This window comes from Seriola aureovittata, chromosome 8 (assembly GCF_021018895.1).
Source record: "Seriola aureovittata isolate HTS-2021-v1 ecotype China chromosome 8, ASM2101889v1, whole genome shotgun sequence".
NCBI lineage: Eukaryota > Metazoa > Chordata > Actinopteri > Carangiformes > Carangidae > Seriola > Seriola aureovittata.
Genome location: NC_079371.1, coordinates 18,970,905 through 18,994,153, shown reverse-complemented (window position 1 = coordinate 18,994,153; position 23,249 = coordinate 18,970,905). Strand labels below are relative to the sequence as shown.

At 36.8% G+C, this 23,249-nt stretch overlaps 1 long non-coding RNA gene across 1 annotated transcript in view; it reads right to left on the bottom strand.

Annotated features, from left to right (window-relative positions):
* LOC130173871 (uncharacterized) overlaps nucleotides 1-22,974 on the bottom strand; it is a 32,451-nt gene extending 9,477 nt beyond the window's left edge. The window contains exons 1-3 of the long non-coding RNA XR_008828512.1: nucleotides 22,907-22,974; nucleotides 22,003-22,119; nucleotides 20,883-20,999 (exon numbers count right to left, since the gene is read on the bottom strand). This is a non-coding gene — a long non-coding RNA (uncharacterized LOC130173871). The remainder of the gene's footprint in view (nucleotides 1-20,882; nucleotides 21,000-22,002; nucleotides 22,120-22,906) is intronic.
* Between the last annotated feature and the right edge of the window lie 275 nt (nucleotides 22,975-23,249).

Genomic DNA, 23,249 nt, shown 5'->3' with positions numbered 1-23,249 from the left:
GTGTGTGTGTGTGTCTGTGTGTCTGTGTGTGTGTGTGTGTGTGTTTCAGGTCGACACTACAGTGCAGTGTTTTCAGCCACAATGTGAAGCTAATTAACAAAAATAATAAAAGGTGGCTGGCTATTGGGAGTATAAACATGTGCACAAACTGAATAAGAAGAAAAAACCTGCGCACACTGCAGCACAATTCAAAAACAACAATCCTTGAATAATATTACTTTGTAAGAGAGCTGCACACAGTGTGTTGCTATGTGACATCTCAACTCTCTGTTTCCATCCCTGACATTTTTACATCTTTTACATTGTATATTGTAATGAGGATCTGTATTGTTTCAAAATAAGTGTTTCAAGAGTTTAATATCTGGATGCATGAGAAAATTTGTAATAAAAAACAAACAAACTAGAAATTGATCTTGAACTTGGGATTGTTTGTAGTTGTAGTTGTAGCTTGTTGTGCTGGAATACACCGTATTGTACGATGTCTCAGTACCATTCTCTGATAACCTTTATAAATGCTTCGTAACTAATGGTTAATAAATTGTTTACTATCACTTAGTATATCAGTAACACGCCTTTGAATGCCACTGGCTTCATAGAAAATAACAAAAATTTACCAACATGCAGTATATTACTAAGGCCATGGTGTTTCATTAATCTTTACTAATCACTGGACGTCATTAATGACTCCACAGCCAGAAAGATGCAGCATGTTACCACAGACAGCTTCCCATTTTTCTATTGGTATGTAGCCATGGTATAAACATGATAACACATGCACAGTGTTCCACAATAGAAAATAAGAAGAATCTCACCCCTTCACCCTCACCAGATAAACAGATATGGCGGTTTTTATACATCATCCTTGACATCAGAGTAAAAAAGAAATAAAGGTCTTATTCATCCACAGTAATGTTGACGGTTGAGTGAAGCAACACCTGAGACCTGGAGCAGTAAAAAGCTCTAAATCAAAGGATTTGACCGTTGGAGACAATTCTCAGTCTATTAAAACCAATATATGCCACTTAGTGTCTAAGTTACAGCCCATCTGTGTGGCATTCCTGTTGCCTGCATTAACTTGGAATGTAATAAATCACATTTATACTGTTCAGACTTTAATGCAACCGACAAACTTTAGAGCTGATTCAATCTTTACTGCGCAGGCTGCAAATCACCACGACTCATGGAATTGACGGTGAGAACAGCACCTATGTGTTTGTCTGGATATTATGTTTAAAGATACTATACTGGATATGTATGAATTAAGTCATGGTTAATTGTTTGTTTTTTTCTTTTATATCTACACAAAGTTCAATGAAGTGTGACTGAATAATGTTTAATAATCAGGTGGTGAAAACCGAGACATATCATTTTCATTTTGCTATTTTAAGTTCACTAAATCTAAATATTCAGTGGCACTGAAAAGTAGCCTTTATAAGGGTTAAGTTGTGGTCATACTTAAAAACTGGGTTTTCGACTTTTAACCATATGGATACATAATCAGTAAAAAAAACATCAGTGTGGCCAGTGATAGTTAAATGTCTAACTTGATGCATAATATTAATGTAAAATTCAAATGATGTTACTGTCTGTCAAACACTGACAATAGAAAACATAAAGAGACTGAGTAATACTCTTGACTCACAGTCTTAAAACATAATAATAATCTTTGTATTCATGTGGCCTCAGGTTCATCTAGCCTTTTTATTTCTAAATCGTCTTTGAATGAGATCATTTATCACCTCAAAGGATGTGTGATTATAATTTTTGTAACTCTCTATGATTCCATATTTTCATGTTATTAGAAATGCATTTTGTAGAAAAAGAATCTTATTGTTGCAATTGTTTTAATAGTTAATAGTTAATCGTTTTGTTAACCAGAAGCTAAATTCTGTCTTCAAAGCAGTGCACTACAAAACACACATACATTTTCAGGCCGGGTTGAGAATGAAATTAAACATACAGCCGACATCTACATATCATGAATGTCCAATTAAAGCAAGAAGTCTTCGCTGTGAAGTCAAATTATTTTTACTGAACTCAAATGACTGTAATTACCTTTACACCAATACATCATGTAACACAATTTAACTAGAGTCCTCATTTAACTGGGTAAGTAACATTGGACTGTCACATGCTTGATTAAAAAAAAAAAGTAAAGTTGATATTGTGTTATCAGTTTGATCAGAAGTAAGTATGGTGTCCTTTGCTCTTTCATGTAACTTACAAAATGTCTGGAAAGGCTCTAGTTACAGTTGTGTTGCAGCTCTATCCAGCTGCAACACAACTGTAACTATTTGCAGCTGGGGCATGCATAACCTCATAGAGCTTATCAAATATATTTGTATTACTGTTGAAGTAAATATTCATGTACAGACTGCTGGGTACAAATTAGTACCTTAAAGCCTTAATTGTATTGGACATTTTCAGGGCATGTAGCTTTAACAATTTGTTTCAGAAAGATGTTTGAGTTAGGATAAAATATGAAGAGACTATTCAGAAATGTAAACAAGTGGGATGTCACTTGTGTGGGCAGAGATGTCATTTTATTTGATGGACAGGGTGCACCGGCGGCACGGTGCAAGAATGTTCTTGTGGTTAAAATTCATTGAGAAACACTAATAAATAAACTGTATTCTGTGAATTCTCACTTTGAAAGACACACACAACATACAGCTTTTCCTCAAGTAAGGATCATGGCACAAAAAAAAAAAAAAAAAATTGCAATTATCTTTCTTTTTCCATATCAATCTGCCAAATCGAAGTGCAGTTTTCTTATAAACCATAGTGTTATCAGTGAGGGCGCCAGAGAGGTCAGTGTGAGTGTGGGCTGGGTGGGTGTAAGCTTTTCAAAAACCTTTTTATCTATCTCTTAACATTTGCATAGTGCAGGTCCAGTGCCTTACTCTCCCTTATCAGGTATTTCAAATTTCAGATACCGAATGAAGTTTGTAAGTGTCAGAGAGGAAGATATGATTGAAGTATCCTTGTGGTCGACGAGATCGGATATTGAGTCTGAAATACCATGACAAGTGAGTGACATGTGCTGCACACACAGCAGGGCCGTCTGGAAACAACATCAACAATGCATGCATAATGACAGTGACAACACTGTAAGTCCTCGGTGTCTGACACACCATTTTATATTCCAGATTACACCATCTAGAGTTAACGATGCAGAGAAGAAAGCGTTAGTACCGAGAGCACGAGATCGTGGTTTCGAAAAATATACGTTTGGAATATTTCAAAAAAACTATAAGATTAAGGGCTTTGGACAGCATCATCTATTATCCAGAGAGAGGGAGTTAAGTGAACAGAAAAATAAGTGCTGTTTCAAGCCCGTCTGAGCCAAGCCCAAATTAACTACTAACAGTTTGACCTACTTCATACCCAGCGGGGCTGATTTTTTTTCATATTTGCTGATGAGGCCAAAGAAGAAAGTCGCATTAACTGCAGGGAAGAAGGCTAGTCTTTGAAAAACAAATAAGTGAAAAAAGTGAATAAACAGAGCCGAGCATGACTTGCTTTGCAGCCGCTGACACAAATAACCTCAAATGGCCTTCTGACCTCGGCCAATTTGGCTTTAACTGATTGGCCAAAACGCTCCAATATGACGCAATACATGATATGAAAATTGTATTATGTTGAATTACTTATTACACTTTGGGAATTATGTAGTGGTATATGTCTTGGTATTCATACCATTTATAGTAAGCACTGACAGTTGTGTCATTGAAATCATTACCTGAAAAAAAGACTTGACACAAACCTTGTCTGTTAGCCACAGTGAGAATAATCTATTTTTCATGGAATGGAAGCCAACAGGGATTTAATTGTTATTACTGCCAGGCACCCGGTTTTTAGCGTCAGATCTATGAAAAACTAATATAAACACAAATGTGCACACACACACACACCCCACAAAGTAAACAATGTTTAGGAAAAACAAACACCACCACAAGCCCAGGAGAGGAAATCGAGGCTCAGAACTAAATTCTTGGATGTGGCGGGCGCTTTCCCTAACGGCAGCTCAATCTGCTGGAACCTATCCCTATGGAGGATTTCTCATGAGCCATGTGATCTCACAGACGAACACACACACACACACACACACACACACACACATTCTATTACTGGATATGTATTCATCAGACCGTGATGCCATTAGGACGAACTCAGGTTAGCTTTTTCAGGCCATCAGTAAAGGCAGGCATCCATCAGTTGGTTGTTATGTACACCTCACTGAAAGTTCCCAGGGGTAAACTGCTTTTTAGAATTCACATTAAAGGATTTGTTTTACCCATCACCAGAGTGATACATTTACAATACATAACCCGATTAAGCTAAGATGTCAAACGTGGTACTGGAAATCAGGTTGCAAAGCTGCATGGTCAGGTGAGTATTGCATGATCATTTCAGGTTTTCTCATTTTCTCAAACTCATTTTCCCTTCAGGACACAAGTCATCATGTCCTGCATTAACCCTCTTAACCCCAAAGCAGCCAGGAATAGCAGAGCCATACTGTGTGTATAATAGGATAGTTCGGTTTTAGCACCTGTCATACATCACATAACGGCTAATTTAAACATCACAGCGCTGACTGAAAGAGTTTGAGCATGACTTACAGCATATGTCACTTGGCAAACACCTTGTTTTTGCTCCTGCAGTATATATACTGCATGTTACCATTTATTTCCATTGGACAACATGTCATCACGTTGAAATCTTTCCAGAACAACACATTAGCACTAATTTTTACCTAATATACAAGCATATGTTTCAAACTTTGAACTAGACAGGATGTTTCACTTTTGACATTATCACTAGTTTATGATATAAAGCTAGAATAATTAGTTCGAACTACAACAATGGACAATCCCAATACTAATAAAGCATTCAAAAAGAACATTTACACTTAATGCATAGTGAAAAGGCAACCAGATGAACTGATAAAGAAAAGATCTGCATCTGCCATCATGTTATCATATGTGTATTATTAACAAGATTATCATGGTTGTAATCAGTGTGTGGGTATGTCACATCCCTGCAAGGTAGTTACTGCAGATTGGATATAATGTGATTGAAGCTGGCGTGCATTTGTACCCAATGCAGACAGAGGACATCTACGCTGATACTGTGGCTAAGGGTATTTGCCAGTAAGTTGTGAATGTTCTCTTAATCAGTTTTTCAATAACCTGTGACAATTATACTAACCATTTGATTATATCACAAGTTAGATAAATTGCAGGCATGAATTAGATAAATTTCAGGCAACTTCAAGTGAGCCGATTTAATCAATTAGCAGAAGGTAAGTGCATATTTCTATTTTATGTTATTCAAAATGCATATTTCTATTCTCCAAACAAACTCAATCAAACAAGTCAAAAACTGAAGTTCAGTTTCCATTGAAATGATATTTTAAGACTTATTACAGTCCTCCTTTATAATATAAGTATCATTCTAAGACTATTCTTGATATTCATTTATATTATGTTTCCTTTCAATAAGTCAGGATTTGCCAATGTCATTGTGGGGTCAACACACGCAGTGGAGACATACTTCTTTAGTCTGATTGAATATTCTTTGATTTAATTTGCAAATAAATGTGAATTATAAGACTGGTAGCTTGATTTTTTTGAATATTTTCTTGATGTTGAAGTGTCTGCAGTCCTAGGTACTGCAGCTGCCCAGCTTAGATATATGTTCCGACAAATGTGGAGAGATCAGACATGATCCCCGTGATGGAATCATCAGGTCTAATGTTAAGCTTGGCTACAGTCATAGCCAGCATCTAAAAGTAAGATTTCACGTCCCTCTGAAAACTGAAGAAGAATAATAAAAACTGGAATTTTAAAGAAGAAAGAACAGTAAAGTATCTTTGTCCTATACTTGTTTGCCAATGTGACATTGCTGCATTTTCTTTTCAACACAGATGTTGCTTATAAGTATAGTCTTGTCAGGGTCCTCTATATAGTGGAATAAGGCTGTTAAATTCAAACTGTGTCTGATATAAAGAGATCTGGTATAATATTATTTAATAAAGTGGTTATATTATTCATGTGGTATTCACTTGGCAGATTTAATAGACCTCTGTTCAGCACCAGGAGCTGTCCACAGTGTGACCTGTTAGACAGTCTGGTGAAGAATGCAGCTCAGGCTCAGTTTGCATGAATCTCTCCACAATGAAGATGATGATTAAATTCATTTTCATTGGAATTTACTTTGGCATTATAATCATATTGTTATCCAAAACACATTTATGCAAAATTCATTTTTGATTTACATCACATCACATCACTTTACACGTTAAATAAGTTTGGTATTGTGCCAGACTTCGCCCACGATCCACAATTCTCTCTTAAGTACAAGAGACAACCGACAATTCGACAGCAGGATCTCAGAGAGCTCAAACATCTCTGGGAGTTTTCTCTGGGTCTAAGGCCTTTGACTCTTCCATTTCTTAGCCCTGGGCTAAGCTGAACCCTTGGCTTCAGAGAGCCCAGAGTTAACCCCAGTCTTACATTGAACTGAAGGTTAAGGATTTACACTTGAAAATTACAGCTCAGGGTTAACACTGTCAGGACTCTAACAACACATGACATTTGTTTGATCAACAAATATTCATTCATTGCTTTTGTTTTAGTATTAACATGTTTGACAAAAGAGATTTGTATCTTGGAGAGAACCATGACAAATCATAAATAACCCAGCTTTAGAGTTGGGTTCAATAAGCCTGAAGCTAAGAAGTTCAAAACCCTGGGTGAATAGAGGTCTTACAGCCATCAGTTTAGAGATCCATAGCTATTCGTCTTTATTATCAAACATTAGATAAAAATCCTGAGGTTTGATGTCTGAGAGTTGAATGTCTCTATGTTTAAATTCACCGTATCTGAAATATTTCAGCCTGACATCATGTCATCCAGAGTTGGACTGTCCAACTGGACAATCTGGAGGATTCCTGAACACCATCTCTGGCCACTGCCTGGCTGATCTGGATGCACACAAGAAGCGGACAAACAGACACAGTGGACTGTGGCTCTGATAACTGGCTCAGGGGAGTGAACTTTTTGCCCAATGCGAATAAAGAAATAACACATCGCTCATGATCACAAACTGTGCTCAGAGCATGATTCAACTTGTCGTGCTCAGATAAGTATAATCTCTGCTTATTTTCATCTTGCTTATTGTTGCTGATAAAATTAATAAATTAGGATAGATTAAGACGGGTTGGTGTTTCTATTTTCAGTCCATCCCTGATATTATCCAGGCTTAGAATGAAAATGGTGCAGTATTTTTGGTGTAAAACATAAAATCCAAGTTTGCCTCCAGTTTGTTGGCAGAGCTGCTCTCCTACACACCCAGAGGTGCCAGCACAACCAACAGCTGAACACTACAAGCGCTGATGTGTTTTTTTTAAACTCAGTAACTTCCACATTGCACATTGCTGGACACAGCTTGAAACATTTTACATTTCCTGTCCATAGCCAACCTCATTATAACCATTTTAAAATCAGCCACACACTGTGGCACCTGGTTACATTAGAGTAAATAGTGGCCCAGTTGGCAAAAGTAGGAACATTAAGTCCGGGCAATAACCAGAAGTATCCTGTCAGAAACTCAAACTCGGACAGTCCTGAGGCAACATATGTCATAAAATGATCTCTGAAAATACCTTCAGCTTATCGCTGTATAACTCCTGTCTTGGTAAATTTCCCTGGGCATGCATTATTTTGTGCAACCACAGACATTTCTATCAAAGGAATTTGAAAGAGAAGTAATGCAGCATAGACAGCTGCCAACATTTCACTGGAAAGCTCCTAAGTAACTGAGGTTTTATGGTTATGTGGTCATATATTTTTCGGTGTTTAATGTTACTGTCAATTTAGGTTGACAGAAACACCAAGTCATGGTCAATGAATAGTTTTCCCTGTTTTGTTACTGAACTTTTTAATGAATGAGCCTGAATTTTGCCAGCAAACATGGAGGGTGGGGGCTGTCAAGAGAGCTTTCTAAGAGATTTTTGTCCTTATTTCAGTCTTTTCTTATTTTTTTCATTTTGGAAGACTTCAGAGACGTTTTACTCCATGGAATTGTCTAATTTTCTCGCCAAATGATCCTTGCTCCCTCCTTCATACAAGTTGTATTCAGAGTAGAACCTGATAAATCTGAATTCCAGGGCAAGCTCACCACAGCTGGGAATTCTGTTCTCACTAGACACAGTTTTTCAAATTCAGATGAGTTTTTTCCCCCCTGAAATCTGGTGGCAGGGGAAGTGTAATGTTTTCAGTGAAGTATGGGTTCAGGAAGAGTCACAGTTGTCTGGGGACTTTACAATGTGAAGGTACAATGATTGGCCTCAAAAACATATACAATTTCGCCTTGAGATTGTCATCACTTGGGGCTCATTAAAAATATTCCTCTTCTGGGGCTCAGTAAGAACATACAACAAGCTATTCGCTAGCTTACTCCAAAATGGTAAAGGCAATGGCATCTTCTCACCAAGTTATATTACTGTAAAGAAACTCCTGGGATTTGCTCTCCAATCTGAATTCAGAGCTGTGAGCTGCAGCAGCTCTGGGCCTCTGGAATATTTAGGATTTTACAGCTGGGCCTGGTCATTACTAGATGACTTCACTAACACATCCAAGAAAGAGGCTACACTCTGTAATGCTTCTTAGTCTAATCAGGTCTGCTAGTTTTTTTTTTTTTTTTTTACAATGAATGAGCATTTAATATAAGTAGTTTGCCATGAAACAAGATGTGTGATGTGTTTTGCTGTGACTTATATAAATGGTTGACCCACACATTTGACCCAATATAAGAAGTAAGTTATGTTTTAGATGAATAGTTTTTGTGTTGCTTAAGTATCATAATTACACCACATCACACACATAATACGTAGGTACTGTGAATTAATAGTCTAGGAGAATACTACTGTGGCGATCAAAAGCTCAATTGCTTTTACATTTCTCAAACGATTCCATGAGTCATTTTTATATTCATGTATCAGCGCAGTTGCGTGAAAGAAAGCAGTGCAGAGAAAATGAACCAGGTAGTGGTTTCTGACCCAACTCATCTTAGTATGTGAGCTGGTGAGTGTTAGCATGCTAACAATATACAGCTGTGGGTTATGTGAATGTGTCTAATTATTTTAGGTATTTGGTCATAAATCAATTGGACAAACTGAAATTTCACGACAGTTTATACAATAGTTGTTGACATATTTCAGTCAGAGACCGACTGAAATTACTATCCCTTGAATCACTTGCACGGGGAAAAATCTGTCTACCAGCAATTCTAAATCTCAGTAGTTAATATGTTACATCCTATTTACTTAATCTGTACAAGAATGAACTATAAAAACTTTAAGTTGTGGTTTTATGGAGGGTTATGTGTCAGACCACAGTTTTTATTCTAAAATAAGTTAGTCCAAGCTCTAGCTTTATATTTAATGGACAGATGTGAGAGTGGTATTGATCTGTTCATCCAATTCTGCAAGAACACAAATAATTTCCTAAACTGTGGAACAATGCCATTACACCTTTCAGATGGGTATTGTAGTGTTATAGACATGCAGCTGCTGCGTGACCATGCAACTCATATGGGAGGAAAAAAAAACAGGAAAATAAAACCCAGTTTATGACCACAGTAACAGCGCAATTGTCAAAGCGTCCGGATGCTTTTGAAACTGAGGAGACGACTAAACACTGTCATTAGGCCCAGGCTCACAGATAGAGAGCTTGGTAGCTGAGAACAACAAACAGACACGGATCCACGTACCGAGGATGTGGTATAATTCCTTTGCCTCTTTTGGAGCCAACCACCTGTTCCTTTGTTTAATTGCCAGACTCTACATAGATGGAATAATCTTTGGAGACAAGAGTGCTTGTACTATAGCAGACATGATACTCCAGCTAGTGCCTGCTGAAGATCAATCTGCACCCAGATTATTGCACCAAAGAGTCAGGGAAAACAAACACTTATTTCCATAATTAATCAAGTGCTTCACTTTTTCCATGTAGACAAAGATAAGCTGCTGGCTGTTGTAGTAGCAGAATTACAATTTTGGCTTGTATGTTATCCAAGATTTATTACTTATTTTATACTCGCTTGTAGATATTTAAATGATTATTCCAAGGTTTACTGAATGATCAAGAAACATATTGGTCTAGTTATATAAATTACACTGCATTCAACTCTTGTATGCTACATGTTTACAATTCAAACTTCTTGTGAGAATTCTATTTATGTAACATCCCTCAGACATCATCTTGAAAATCGAAGAGTGGCTCAGTGACAGACCGCTGCTTATTACTCTCTTGCTCTGCTTTCTTTCTCCTGCAGAGTTTCAGAGTTTCGTTCAGTTTCTCACCTGCCATGCCTGCGTGGCTTTTGGCACCGAACAGTTGGGCTGTGATTTTCTGGCAGGCAAGCATCAACTCATCTCCATCTTTAGCTTTGTGACGGCTGAGTCTCACGGATGCTGGAGAGAACCATGCAGGAAAATAGCACTAACGCTAATGTGAAGGGGCCTCCACCACCGCAGCTCGCCTCGAGTAGGGCCTCTGTGCTTTTTCTCCCACCAGTTCAGCTCAGGCATCATGAAAACATTCAACTTTGACTAGAGATGTTTCCCAGTGACATGTCAGTAACATGAGCATTCATGAGGAGTAGTTAGACTATGACTTGAATAGTAGAAGTTGAATTATTCCTCTAGTTGTCATAGTTTCAGGGGAGGGAATTTTACGGTTAACTTTTGTGTATATGTGTATATGTACAATTTAATATATTCACGTTTTGATTTACCTCTCGAAATTGTCCTTAATGTTGATAATGTTTTGAATTTTCTCACGATTGAAAAGGCCTTTGTGCTTATTGCTTACTTTACTACTAAGTACTAATGTATAGTATTATTATTAATTGTAATGACCACTAACAAAATATTGATAATGAGACAATTTAAAGCTGTTGGATAGCTGTTTGATTATTATCTATATGACATTGATCCACTTTTTTCCCTCCCATTTTTTTCTGCGGCAAAGTTCTTCCAAAATGAATTGAACTTCAACTTACATCTAATCATTTAGCAGATGCAAGATGAGTTTAAAACGTCTTGGCGATATAAATATTAGCCTGAGCAAACCATGAGCAGTGCTGAGTTAGTGTAAAAAATCCTGACCAATGCTCAATGTGGATGGCACCATTTGCATGGATTCAGTGCAGAGAAGCCGCGCTGATACAATTTCAGAGTCCCGGGAAAAATGTTCTGTACATCCTTGACTTATATTTGGACCCAGGCAATCAATAGGAACAGAATTATGAGGCAGTGAAGCGAATGATTTTAATCTGGGACTAAATATCCAGTAGTGGATTAGTTTCAGACAATTTCATACCTCCAGAGCTCTTCATGAAATATGGATAAGGTAGGAGAGAGAGAGGGGATTATGAAAAATAAAGGCATTTTCCCAAACCTCCGCCTCCGATGGAGGCCAGATGAAAAGTTTTGCAGATGGGCAGCTGGAGGATTTCTTGCCACTTTGCATAGCAGATGCATTGTCTCCCACAGCCTTGGTTTGGGCACCAGTTTAATTAGAAAAGACCCCCTGGTAAGACAGCTTTCAACACTGACAGTGGCGTTCCTAAACATGACCAGATTTTCCTGCACTGTGTGAAGTCTCGTGGTCATTGCTACTGATGAGCATGGGGTTATGCGGAAAAACAAAGAGATGAGATGCAAAGTTGTGAAAAGGGTTATTTACATGCAGGGATCACTCACACAAATCCATCCTGTTCTGTAGTCATTCACTTTGAAATATTATCAGTGTTATGATCTGGGGCCGTATGAGCCAATGAGTTTAGTGCAATATTTAAAATTCTCATGCATTTCGAAGACAGTGTCTTTGTTACAATTGAATTTGAGGTGTAAATCTTGTTCACATGATTTTTATGCCTTCTCACACGCATGCTGCATGAGAAATTATTTCCCAAGGGAAACCTCTCTAGAATTTACTCTCTAATGTAATGCTGTAGTTCAGTCTCTATAGTGAACTATATAATCATTTTAATTTGTTAACTGTTTTATGAGCTTTATTAGTAGCTGAAGCCCAGAAAACAACTCAGTAACCTCTCCTGGTTTGAGTTTTCACCATTTCTTGGATGAAAACTTTTATTTTTTAACACCATCAATACCAGTATTTCCATGAAAAGAAATGCCTTAATTTGCTTAGTTTCATACTGATTTATTTTAATTGGCTCACCATCTTTTCTAATCAAATCAATCGGCTACAACATCAAATAGATGCAGCAATGTTTTGTTATAACCCTTTTTAGAAATAGTGATCATTTTTATTTATTCCTTATCTTTTGTTTACTCTCCCGGTCTGTTCCTCTTGGCTATTTTCTGCTATATGACATTAGAATAAAATCAGTTTTGGCATTATCTCTGGGTGGCCCTCCAACTATTTAATCTTGAACTGCTGGGTGCCAGTGCATTTTCGTGAACTGATTCCATCCTGTCCGTTCATCTTTTTAATCGGCACAAAGGCTTCAAAGCACAGTAGGTTGTGTTAAATCACAAGTCACAAACTGAACTGGTATTAATCCTATTATACCATTTAGTATTGCAAACACGAATGACTGTGTGGCAAAGTTGAACTCCACAGACCTGAGGATCTTTTCCATATTACTAATGATCAAACCCTGGAGTCGCTTAATTGCTTCACTGATACCATGGTTACATATTTTAATAAAGGGGGGAGTCCTCAATTTCTGTGCAAAGCATTATTGTTAATGTTAACATTAATATTTTTAGGCGAAGCTTTCATGTAAATTTCAAAATAGTAATGGTGAGCTTGGACAGAAATGTTTGAAGCCGGGGTTGATTTATTCACACAGTTATTGCTCCATACAATGGAGTGTTGCTTGTGTCCTTTAAAGCAACTATAATCAATATTTATATAATATCATATATATGAATAAATGACAATGTAAAAGAGGTTACTCACAGTGATGAACCCGCACTAAACCAACCTTGTGGCTCCTCTTGGCTTTATGGCCATAGTTTCAGCTCATTATTTAACTGTCAGGAAGCAACCTTATTGTTTTGGTTCACTGCATCGCTCTCATATCGTCATTTTCCACACCAAGCAGCTGTTTTCAGTGAAATACCCCACTATACATTGCCTGCCCAGAACCGAACGGCAGATAGACACAGTTAGCAAATAGCTGGTGAACACAGTGGAGCATTTCAATGCTAAACAACCACATATTTATCTCAGGTGATGGTAGAGACCAAAAATGGAGCTACAAGAGCCAGGTGGCCAGAAACACAACTCTAATGATAATGACAACATTCCTCCAAAATGACTAAAGTAAATAAGTGTTTGCCAACAAGTTCGCCATATCAGTTTAATATGAAAAGTTTAAAAATGTCAGTGTTGTGTTCACAGCTTTTTTTTAATTGACTGCAGGTTTAACCAAAGGCATAGATTTGTGCTTAGAAAGGAAAGGTTATTCAATTCACTGGATAGAAAGACTAGATAGACTTCTCTTTACATTATATATTTGTATCAAATAATCCAATACAGCAGAAATGAAACATTTTTCACTTTTAAACATCCTTTACCTCCTCAGCCCATCCTACTCATGATACAGTATAATGATCATAAAGATAATAATGCAGCTAATAAAAGAAAATAAATGAATAATATGCAACACTCAATGCAACAGAAAAAAAGTAAAGTGAGTACACATGTCTACGTCTTTTTTTCCAGGTTTGAGGAAATAGCTCTATTTTACAAACATCAAACGGCAACAGTTGTCGTGAGCTACTGAAAGATTTCTTTTTTTAAAAATAAAAAATAATGCAAAAATAACAATAGTAGATGACTGTCCGATTAATTCAAATCCCTTTCAAGAACAAATGTGCTTCAGAGGTGCTTGGAGGGAATGAATCTGTGCTGACTTTATGAACTCCACCTTTTTAACAAAAATGAGAGGTTCGAAAGTGCTGTGGCAGCAGAGTGTTGCTGTAACCAAGAGAATTGCTAAGCAAAATATTTAATTCATGAGTTGACTCTGTTGGTTCAGTTAGAAAATCACTAAGCTACTTCCTGATATGTGAATCTGCTGTACACCAACTAGAGTACCATACTGCCTGATGTATGAGTGCATACTGCATTCCCCTTATTATAACTCCTCTAAGAACTGCACATGACTGACTGATAATGAACTAATGCACATACAGAGCCTAGCACTTTCTGCTGCGCTCCCTCTGAGCTCAGAATAGCGTTAAAAATCAGAAGTGAATGACATTCAAAGGATTACTGACTACGAAGATCTTAATGGTTGATTTGAAAACAGTCTGGAAGTGAAAATCTCCCAAATCTTCATCTAGCTTTGCCTCTTAGAGCGTGAGATTAGACAGTAATGCGATCCTTGATTGTGAACATGAAAATAAGTCACTCTGATACTTATCACCAGGAGACTGAAAGCTACAAGATAGCAAGAAATTCTGCCTATGATAATCAGTGTAAAACTGATAAGAGTAATAATAGAAGTGAAGTTTTTGATCAAATCTAGAGGGATGGTATGATGTATTGTTTTTTAAAAATCTTTTTTAAATGGTTGTACCCTAACATAACAGTCCATCAAATATTCCAAAAGATGTCCTTATGTGATCATCAGTAACCTCGCTTCATTGTACAGATGTTTCAGCTACCATGTTTTCTGGTGTCAATGAAAGTAATAGCGTAACGAATAGAATAAAAGGAAATTCCCTTTATTGCCATGCATTAGATGAGATGACTGATAGCACTCTCTGTCCAAAGGTAAGCACATCTCATTTGTTTAATCTGTACAATAACCAGAGTATAAAAACAACAAATCCTGTTTTTGGTGGGAATATTTGCCCCTGACTATTTCAGTCTATGTGCTGTGTTGAGTCAACAAGCCCCCGGCTCCAGCTGCATATTTATTCCACAGACATGAGAGCGGTATCGATCTTCTCATCTAACTCTCACCCTCTACTATTCCTTTAAAACTTATGTCAATGTGTTTTGTTGTTGCTTGTTTATTTGACTGTGTACAGACATAAACGGGCCACAGAAATTCAAAGTGAAACCATAAACTTGTACCTTACTGCTTGAACAGATGTAAAAACTCCAGCTGTGCACGTTATGTCTCCAACCAGCCCAGATATGGGTTAATTTAATTATGTAAATGGTAAACAAAACTTCCTAACTGAAAAAAATAAAAATAAAACCCGAGAAAATACCCCACCAAAAATTCTTGGTACCCAGTCTTCTTTAAAATACAGACAATAACAGACTACAGGTTTAAGTGCAAATTATGCGCAAGTGATTTAACTCACTACTTTTTATTTGGACACACCACTACCTTTACTGCAACTTTTACAACCTCAACAGTTCGATATTTTTATTGTACTGTCAGCAAGTTTTTTTTCTTCTTCAATAATTCAAAAGGCATGAAAATAACTGCAGCATCTATAGCAATGACATTAACCTCTCTTGTTTTCACTGTGAACTTTTGGGACATTTATTAAATTACAGCAATGTTGAGATGAGTCCAGATTTGTAAATACCTCTGCAGTAGTTGCTTAGGTCTTATAGTCACATCCATGCGTTATTAAAGCAATCAGAAATTATAGATGATCCATTTAATGTTTGTCATCTAAACTATTAAGCATTTTAAGTGAGCATTTTCCTAAATGACTATTGAGCCATTCTTTAAACTAATTACAGCCAGCATCTTTGTCTGTACAAACATACATTACAGATGAGCTTGCAGGTTTTCTGGGGACAAGAAGCTGTAGCCTTTTCCAGGTTTTGATTTACCTAAACCTAAATGCGGAATATGAATTTCACAATAAAAAGATGTCGTTACACATAATTGATGCTTAGCCACTCTGGGAATGCCAAGACAACATTTGGAAAAATTTGGTAACACTGTGGGTAGATGATAACTATTTTGGACATCCAGGGGGTGACACTGTTTTCCTCACTCTGGTGAAGCATGGCAGCCTAGCCCTCATCAGTGCTGCATAATAAATGCCCTTGATAGAAACATACACAACTGTAGGACTGCCTGCGATGAGAACTCCCCTGACCTTAATTAGCTGTGTTCATGGCATTGCATGAACCCATTACAGAGACTTTAAAGCATATCCATTTCATTTCTCACCATTTGTCTACACCCCTGCTCCAGCTAATGACAGCCAGACAGAACTGGAGGGTGGCCTGTTTTGGGGCTGGAAGACTGTCACCAAAGCACAGTGGTAAGAAACTAGAATAACCTGGAATTATTTACTGGCTTTTTGCCCTGTAGTCAACTTCACCAACTGTGGTAATTTGAAAACTGTCACATTTCTTCAGAATTTTATTTCATCTCCATAATGCACCGCAGTAATTATGTGGATTAAATTCACGTTACACTGATGTGTTGAATATTAATGTTTGTTTTATAGGAATTTGTATGCATTAGTATGTATATGTGTGATACAATTGTGTAAAACATCAGTCTAATTTTAAGACTTCATTAAATTTCAGTGTAAAGGCTTGTATCATGCATACACACATGCACACAGTAATTGTATGACTGCCTGTGCAAGGCTGTCTGGTGTTTACATGTGTCTGTGCAAACAGTCGTCCCTGTTTGCGTGCGAGTGTGTGCAAAGCAAAAGGCAGAAGCTCTACTACCATGCCAATATCAAAGAAGGTGATGCTTCAGCTGGAGATTTCTCCCCTGGGGGTGAAGTGCGCAGAGTTGACCCCAGAGTGGCCATCCATTGCATTCCTTTGAGTACACTCCAGCCATAATAACACTTCACCACCTCTTTCATCTATCAGCACCAAGCTGTGAGGCTGCTAACTTTGTTTCCTGCTGAACATGGAAGCTATTCTGAGAAATAATCACAAATAATTCACAACGTTTCTACTGGGTTTTTTACATCTTTACAAAACCAACAACCATAGGCCTTTAATTTGACTGAATTAAAAGACTGTGATGACCTTAAGTAGTAAAAAATGTTTCAGCCACAAGGGCATCGACAGCTGATACCAGAGACAGAAGTCAGGAAGTTTTTCTGTCTGCTCACGCAAGGAAATGACATTCAAAAACCCACATCTTGACAAAAAAAATTGAGCTGCATTGACTGTAATGGAATATGACTGACAGCACACGATTTTGTGATTACATGCCTGACAGCTTGCACTTATTGAAAATGATGGGGACAGATGTTTGCTCTGACTCACATGCAATTAGGTTTTGACTTCATGAAAACGAGAAATTAATTGAAAGTGAAATATGGAAAAAGAGATTGTTTTCTTCTTAAAGGCACTGTGTGTACATTTGACATAATGTCAGGCAGGCATGACTGACTCTGTTACACAGCACATCTCTCACATGAATTCATTTGGTGTAAAAAGTCTCCTCTTTAAAAATGGTACTGCAATTCTTTTGATTGAACCAAGACATAAAAAAATTATAATTACTAACTGTAATGCAACCACATGTTGCTGCATATTAAACACGCAATTCGTGATTGTAGAACTGTTACTTTTTCAGTAGGTTCATTTTGACTTATGAATACATACATCATAGCGTGGTATTTCTTTCACACCTAACACACAACAAAAGAGAATATTATGACTGTAGTTTATTACCGGACATAAAAATTACATTAAGTCTTGAGCAGTGCAGCATGACACGGGGGCCCTACTTTTCCTCCACATGTCTCACAGACCTGGACGGCAGTTGGACCTGGTCCTGGACATTTTTGTGATCTGATGCTAACTCTACCATACTGCTTAATTGATTTGTGTCTGATTAGCTTGCAACCTGTGTACTGCAGACACACAACACAAAACACACACACACAAAAAAACAAAAACAAAGGTAGGAGTACATGTGGGAGCAGAAAAGAGACTAGAGAAGTGCTGAAGAGAAGAACAGCAACCAGGGAGAGGAAGAATGTTTTTGATCTGACAAAAATTAATCACATGTTGCAAAATTTTTGTTTGTGTCCATATATCTTGTATCGTAACTCTTTCAGTAATTAAGACATTCATTTTGTATAGAAGAAAACAATAACAAAAAGTGTCTACTTTTTTCCAAGAAAACCATTGCTTTTTGTGAAGCTTTAGTGGATAAGACCATTTAATTTTTTACAATTTCAAGTGAAAAATTAATTTTCAAAATATCTCACATCCCCTCTGATTACAGAACCTTGTAATTCCAAGGTCATGAATTTGTTTTGGGTGGAAAAAAATCAACATAAAAGTAAAAATGATAAAGCAATATAATAAATTGATAACAAAAATTCAAAGCCAGTATTACCCAGAATTCTTTTAATCCTGTGCACTATTCATACAAATAGCAAATATAACTACTGCACTTATTTTTAAATATCTGTAATGAATAGCAATTTATGTCACCTATTTTGACATGTGATGCTGCCTTTAGACAGGAGCTATGTTTATCTTTCATGTCTCACTGGCTTGCAATGAAAGTAAATTGTCGTTCTGTTTACTCAAATTTATTTTGCAACTTTTGTTACTGAACAAACCCTACACTTACCACCATAGAAAACACTGCGACACCCTTGGCACGGAGCTTTTGGGTGCCTCCAGATGACACCACGGCTCAAGGGCCCCCGTGCCAGGAAAGCTCAGACAATCAATGACGATGGGGAAATAAGATGGTTGGTGGCAGCCGGGTAATTTTGTTTACCTAAGAACTTTGTGTGCATGCAGTGCTGCTGTGATGATTATGGGGGTTATGATTGTTGTTATCCACAGAGTCATTGTGCTCAACCCGCTGTCAGTTTCAATTACCGCTGTCTGTGGCTCCAAATCCTCACACAAGCTGTACAGCCCCCCTGACAGTCTTATTACCATTAAAAGAAAATCCATACACATCAGGTTCTCTTTGTGTCTTAGCTCTCTAAACAGAACAAGACAGACAGGGGAGGGTAAATTCATGTTATGCCTTGTGGGTCATCAAGGTTCCCATGTGTGGATTGACTCTCTTCCCTTCAGGTTTTGAAAGACACAAATGTCTCTCACATCGAGGATGAGCAATTCAAGTTTCAAGTTCAAGTAGTGCGCCTTTGATGTGCAGCTCCAGGTCTGGTGAGGTAGCATGGGCCTGGAGTGGCAGGTGTGTGTAGGTGAGCTTACTGACCTCTCAACAGACATAAGATCTGCCAGCTGTAATTGGTCTCTGTTCCATTTACTTTCTTATCTATTTGTCTGCCAGTCTCTTGACAGCCAAAGACAAAGTATTGATCTATGCTTTCAGGATATAAAGGACATGTAATTTAGCGACAGAAATTCAGCACACAGCATAATCTCGATGTGCAGTCAACACTGTAAGCCATACAGGTGATTCTTGTTAAGTATCTCAGTTGGTTCATTCCTCAGAGGAAACAGAGGAAACGACCTGCATGCTAATTTGTCATAAAATGAAATATGAAACAAGATGGCCAAATGTTTCCATATGCTTCTGCAGTAACTGTAGAGCAACCACAGTATATGGCTATTCTCAGCTGGCTTATACATCCTTTTTAGGGCACTTTTACACTGGAAAAACTGCTGGGTTAAAAAATAACCCAACCTCAACTCCGCCACTGGGTAACTATAGAACAGAACACACGCTGGGTGGGTTTGACCCAAGTGCTGGGTTTTACCATTAAACCCAGAATGCTAGGGTTGTTTCTTTGATGCAACCTGGTGAGTGAAATGAACTCTTTTGCTGGGTTACATATTATTCATACACTGGGTTATTTCCTATCTCATAGCCTTGATATTTTTATATCTAATAGAAACAGTAATAATAATAATATAAATATGATTAAATGTGCATTTAATGACATTTTTCTGCCAAAACAAGTTACTATGTACGAATATAAATATACAATGTACATGCTGGAGGAAATTTCAGGTGGGGACGCACTGCTTGGTGTAACTGATGTAAAACATCATGAAACAAACATCTACAGGCACCTGCACAGTCTGTTTCGATGGCGTGGCCTGAAGTAACGATGATGGGTTGCATTGTCATCTCATCCCAAGGTACAAAATGTGTGCGAACAGTTGACTGATATCTGCATTTTATAAATTTTAGACCATGTTGGTCTCCACTGGATAATTACATATCAGTCACTTAGTGTTGCAATATAACTGACATTAAGTAATTTATCTTATTTTGTGGAAGTATCATCATAAATAAATATCAAACATAAGAAAATTAAACAGTAAATGTAAACCAAGAACAAGAACACTGGACTGAGAATGAAAAAAGCCTGATCATATTACATAATCAAAACAGTACAAATGATTTCAATTGTCTTGTTTCTCCTCTAGATTTTATTCTTTGCTTCAATTTTTTTGCTTTCAAAATTATCTTCATCAAGCATATCAAACAGTACACATGCCCACCCTTACTGAAGTAGAAAAACTTAAGCAAAGGTTACAGGCTGCATGTCAATAAATGACCTGTGGGACTCCTCAATGGTCTGAGGACTTCTATCTTGTAGACTAATGGGGGAAACAGAGCTGGCAGAACCTTCAGAGGTCACTCATCTTTGATAACTAAATAATTTGAGCATAATACATTGTGTTGCATTAACATTTAAATAGTATGCTATAGATGACAGTTGATATTTCTGCTCCAGGTTGGTCAACTACAGCCCAGCATCAGATACAAGTTTCTCAGTATATGGCAAACAGCAAAGATATATTTACCAACTGATCCTGTGTTAGATAAGTCTGAAATACAATGTAATTTCAAAAATATTTAAACTGCCATTCAATAGTTTTTTTTGTTTTTTTAAAGATTACAAGATAAAAGTATAAGAAATAGCTTACCTGGTGTCATGTCATCCAGCACTAAGTGCAGTTTCCCTCTTGGTGGGTATACGTAAGGATTCTGTCAGCGATGCCTCGGGATAAAGCCTCTGTAAATCGTGTGATATCTAATAAATTCTGAAAACAAGGAAAACAAATGTAACTAGAAAAACAGTGTTTGAAGAAATCATATGGGCTTGCAGGAAGCACCTGCTAGGAAAGAATTTTAATTCTAATGTCCATTTGACAGATCAGTTAGATGTACAGTGCAATCAGAAAGTACTCAGCCACTTTTCAAATTTTGTTTTCTTGCAGCCTTACGCTATAATTGTTTAAATTCATTCTTTCTCTGATCAATCTACACTCAATGACAGTTTCAGCTTTTACTTTTGAATAAATTTGCAAAAAAATTCTAAAATACAAAAGTGGAGGGGTCTGAATACTTTCTGAATGCACTGTATGGTTATTAGGCTCATGTCAGCAGTGGTGGTAAACTGTTTCTCCCCTGCATTCTGCATGAAGCTGAGGCGTTTACGTTGTTTCATTTATCTTGTGATACATTTCATAGAAAATCTATCTATCTATCTATCTATCTATCTATCTATCTATCTATCTATCTATCTATCTATCTATCTATCACACACCTTTATTTGCATTATCTGTTAGTGATTGGCCGCAGCAGCTTTGCATCATGGATAATCTTACAGTCAGAGGGAGGAAGAGTCTGTTGTCTTTCAGCTTTTTGATTAAACTTCAGCTTCTATCAGATTGTCACGTAGAAAGAATATTTTGAGTTATGATATTTACATATTTTCCACTCACTAAAACATAGACTACTAAACGAATTTACAAACACATCAATAAATGCAAATGCAAATTAATAAAAAAATAAATAAAGCTTTGTTGTCTTATTAGCTGTCAGTGTCAACTTTACAAAATATGGGTTTGATGTATCTGTTCACAATATAAATACAGGTTTTTAATGAATGTAGCGGCTGTCAAATATTAAGATATTTCACTGTCACTTTTGTCATGTTGGAGGATGTCACTACAGCGCTGCACTGGCTGTAGTTATTATTTGGACAGTGTGTCATTTTATCTATGCAAATACAAACTGCAATGCATAAAAAGCTCTGAACACCTGCAGACTGACAGCTGATCCAGCGTTGATCCAGCTGTGCCGTCGTCACCAGAAACTGATGTTGCTCCAGATGATGAGTCAGAAAAGGATGTTGCATCTCTTGTTTTGTGGGAGGAACTGCAACACAAAGATAGAATGGAAGTGAAGGAAACGGGGAGACAATTTAAGGTAAAGAGAATCACAGAAGATCCTTTATAAATACTTAATAGTTAGCTAAAAGTGTCTTAAACTTTAAAAAAAGTGATTATATTTAATTCAATCAAAAGCTGGAACATTGTTGTTTGATTAAAAATAAATTAACAAAAGATAACTTCAAAAACGTATTCATTAAGGTTCCTGTCATAATAAGTATTATATTTCATCCATGGATATATAATGTTTACATTTTCCCTTCTGTTTTGTCATCTTTCTCTTGCTGCGTGCTTGTCATATCCTGCCAAGTAATTAATATAAAATACCAAAAAACAATGTACATTTTTATATTTGTAGATAATTATATATTTACATCAGTTATCAAGAATGAATCATTTGAGTTTTAGTATTTTAATTCACTTACTTGTACGATATGTTAGTGAATAATGAGGCAGTAAAAATAAGAGGCTTATTTAAAGTAGAATTAAGATGATTATTTATGTTTCAACGACAGCTTTCTCAGCTGTCTAAAATAGCATTCGATTTCTAATCACTATGTGATTACTGATCAGCTGACATTCAGAAATTACACAAAAACATCAACATCTCCACAGTGAACAATTACAGTTTGTAAGCAACTTTTCAGTGATTTAGCAAATTTCAAAAGAAAAGGATTTTAATTTGTACATAAATTTAAGTGAATAATTAATTAACTTAAGTTATCTCGATTAGCTAAGGTGGTGGATATGCTATTGTAAAGTTATAAACTGACCAATAAGCGGCGTCTCATCTGGGATTTCCTCTCCGAAACTTTTGTCCTCGGTATGTCTGATGTGAAACTACGAAAGAGGAGATGAAACAACACACACACAAAAAAAATCAACTAAAAGTAAACAAAACCTCTAAAAAAGTGAAATACACTAAGTGGCCAAAAAAAAAAAAAAAAACAAGTGTGCAGGCACAGTGTCCATATATTTTTGTAAACTTTTGTTCTGGGGATGGTTTTTGAAATGCTCGAAATAGGGTAAAATACAACACACATATTTAGTTTTTATATATACATATTCAATTGTGATTACATAAACAACATAAATCAATGTAATTTCTCTTCCTGT